The 3786-nt window shown below is 41.5% G+C and overlaps 1 pseudogene; it reads right to left on the bottom strand.

Annotated features, from left to right (window-relative positions):
- Positions 1 to 361, bottom strand: part of LOC108765793 (uncharacterized) — a 5592-nt pseudogene extending 5231 nt beyond the window's left edge.
- Between the last annotated feature and the right edge of the window lie 3425 nt (positions 362 to 3786).

Below are 3786 nucleotides of genomic sequence, written 5' to 3'. Positions count from 1 at the left end.
TATTCATTTATTTATTTATTATACTAATAAGAATAAATATACTTGTAAGAATATTTCGATATTCTCGCCAATCATAGCGCGATTCATCGAGATGAGAAATAACTGTTAAAATATTTTAATCTCACCCGAACCGCTACTAATTGCTGAATTAATAATGTGCTTACGTTTTCTCCATCAGCTCGTTATCATTGCGAATAACCATGGTAGCTTCCAACCCATTTGGCATCCGCAAATTAATTTCAGCAGCCTTCCGCTGTAAACTGCACGCAACGTCTATTACTTCGGCCGACTGTTGCACCAGCTGCAGTGCATGCACATGAATGTAATGCGCGCAACCAATTAAATTATTGATGTTAGCCATTATATCTTTACTCTTCTCGATCTTTAAACTCGCGACTGACACACTCGACAAACAAACTGACGGGCCGTGGAGGCTGTGCGACAATTTATAATAAAAATGTACGTGACAGAGTGATATCATTTTGAAAAGAATCCTCCGACCACGTGCAAAAGTTTATACCTCAGCCGAAAAGTATAGCACCACGTGCATAAGTTTGTACCTCAGCCGAAACGTATACTACTACGTGCAAAAGTTTATATCTCAGCCGAAAAGTATATCTCACATCCGAGATTCCAAGAAGAAGCTTCAACATTTTATCAGTTATAATCAGATCATCAGTTATAATCAGATCATCAGTTATAACAGATCATCAGTTACAATTAGATCATCATCATAACCAATATATCAGCGGAAAAAGTACAATGTAAAAGTGTATGTCTCAGTCAAACTGTATGAAAAGACGTCGCGCTCGACAGATTTTACCACCGCAGCACTTTTATCACTTGCAGCGCTTCACATTGAAGCGCAATTAAACTTATATCAAGCCGCTATCAAACCGCTACCAAACGACAATCAAACCGCTATCGAACCGCTATCAAATCGCTATAAACAGCTATCAAACCGCTATCGAACAGCTATAAACGGCTATCAGACTGATATTTAATAGCTATAAACTGCTATCGAACCGCTATCAAACAGCTATAAACGGCTGTCGACCCGCTATCAAACCGCTATCAAACCGCTATCAAACCGCTATCAAACTGATATCGAACGGTCTACTATAAACAGCTACCAGACTGATATTTAACAGCTATAAACAGCTATCAGACTGATATCAAACCGCTATCGGTTTATTTCAATATCTATCTGTTATATTTATTTTAAATATTTACAGGTTAGGGTGGCAAAAATAAAAACATATTAATGTAAGATAATAAAGATTTTATTAAAAAATCTTACAATTCTTCCTGATGTCGCTATCACCAGTTAAATATCTTAAATACATTTTGTAAAGCGCAATTCTATGCGTGTTTTTCGCATCGTATAGTGTTACAATCATTTAGATTACGCAGCAATTCTACATCTTCGTAATGCGCGTCCAGCGTTTCAACGATGATATCATCAGTGTCGAGTATATCAGCTAATCATCCTCGTTTTTCGAGTCCCTTAACATATACGACAGCTTCATCCTCTTCTAACAAAGCTTCTGTAATTAAACGTCTCGCCATGCTGTAAGGGACCATCCCGTCATCCATGATGGTAAGTACTCAACCAGGAAGCGCAAGATTTGTCGAATCTCGTCAGAAAATCCCATGGCATAGGATGTGAAGAAATATAGTGTGTGAGAATGGTTCCTCCTCTCAACACCGCTACTTCCTTCACGATAAATTTCTTGTTAACGATGAATCCTTGCAAATCCACAAACGTTGGTATGGCCACGACGAGCAATTTTTCGAGACTGCTCCACACCCTGGTTTTCCATTCTTTAATATTCAGAATACTTGCTGACGTTGCAATTTACATGATTTTGCGCACTACATTAGACAACGGACAGTATTCGATTACACGATCGTGTATGATGAGACAATAGGCGGTAGTATTGGTAGGCACATTCTCCTTGCAATCAAATTCTACGTACGTCCACAATGGCGCTCTTAACGGATTCGTTTTGTCGCGAGCAATCAATGACTGCAAAAGGTCCTTTTTCGATAAACGATTTACGTTGAGCAGCGTTTCGAAGCTTTCGAATCCATAATATGCTTTACGAAAACGCGCCTACATGTCAAACAGGACAGCGTACCTCTTTATGCCAAAATCCAGATTTAAATCACCATATGGATAAAAATCTGAATTTAGATATACTTTCACATTACTCAAATTACAATCGTCGAACACACTGACATCTTGTGACATGATATTCTTCCTGCCGGTCTGCAGAGCAAAGATAACGTATCGTGGTTTCTCAAGCTGAGTCGTCGTTTTGACAGCCCATAAATGCTGGTCGTATTCTGCAACAGAGGATACTCATATAGATCACACGAGCGAAAACTCATACTCAAATAACGACCCCTTTCCAATGCTCGCAGCATTGATAATTTATTGATTTCATTTAACGAAACGTGAGGCATCGGCCACTGCACTTTGAATAATTCAACTTCAGGCTCCATCGCAGGATTTCCCATCAAGCAATTGTAATCGTTGTGCGCTCGTATCAAAATCAATTCGTGGCGAGCGTTGACGACTACGCGTTTGTAATCTTCGTAAAAGCCCAACAGCATGTTGAGCGGCACGCAAAAATTAAAGTGTCCTTCCTCCGTGTCGGATCTAGAGTTCCATCCAGCGTTCAGCGCAATCAAAGCTTTGTCGTACGTCAATGACATATAGTTCTTGATGGTACTAGTAATTCCAACGTTTCTGTTGCGGTCAATCTCAACACCGTTGAGTTCATATCGAATTTCCTCAAACATGAACGCTACACAATTATTTCCAAGCGTCGACGATATCTGGTCGTTTTTCTTCTTCATCGTTAATCTTCCTTCGATGTAGAGAAAACTGTCAACGTGTACAAATCCTGCTGCTCTATGGGTATCCGTATCTCGTCACTATGTCCGAACGTAGTGTTGGCGTACGGATTGTACGTGTGAGTCTCAATCTTGACGATGCGGTCGTCAAAGATCGCCGGTAATATTCAGGATATCAGCATTTCGTACGATGAAACCCAACGACTTTAAAAATGCAACGTTCGACGAAGTGAGGTCTTTTCCATGTGTAATCTTTCCAGTAAAAGATGTATCTCTCGTCTGTTTCGGCTGTTCGTTCAACACAAGCATCTCACGATAACGCCGTCGTACGTGCAATCTAACGGTGATCTCTTCTCCGCGAAAATCAAGCAATCGACCATCTGGGTTCACCACGCGAATCGTCAGATCCGTAATGCTCCGTACGACGATCGGAAGGTAAATGATCTGCGTAGGTCTTTCCGATATCTTATATCCTGGCGGTACGCTCGGTGAAAATTCGTGTATCGTGTGCACGCACCTGTCGTTGCTGTACGCACCCGCGGTCACGTTGCACTCGATACGAATGTTTACGTTGATGATATTTATCGGCACATCCGACTCATGCCACTGTTGCGGCTCCAGCACGCGATTAGACGAAAATCCCAGCAGCGAGCCAATGTTGCGAGGTTTTGTAAAATTTATCCGATAGGCGCATTTGATCTTGAAAATTAGCTTACGGCGAGGACGCTACTCTTGCCAGTCAGCGTAAACGTCAGCGACATGTTTGAACGAGCACTGAGTCAAACAGCACAATGCCTGTCCTTAAATCACTTATCAACCGATCGTAGAAACTGTAGACAAGCTGCCCGCAATTGTTCTGATTGTAACGCTGATGAGGCGTGCGATTGCACCGTTTGCCAGATATCGCTCGAGTTCCTTCGGCGG

This window comes from Trachymyrmex cornetzi, unplaced genomic scaffold (genome assembly GCF_001594075.2).
Source record: "Trachymyrmex cornetzi isolate Tcor2-1 unplaced genomic scaffold, Tcor1.1 scaffold539, whole genome shotgun sequence".
Classification (NCBI taxonomy): domain Eukaryota; kingdom Metazoa; phylum Arthropoda; class Insecta; order Hymenoptera; family Formicidae; genus Trachymyrmex; species Trachymyrmex cornetzi.
The sequence above is the reverse complement of the archived record's forward strand: the minus strand, read 5'-3'. Positions and strand labels throughout refer to the sequence as shown.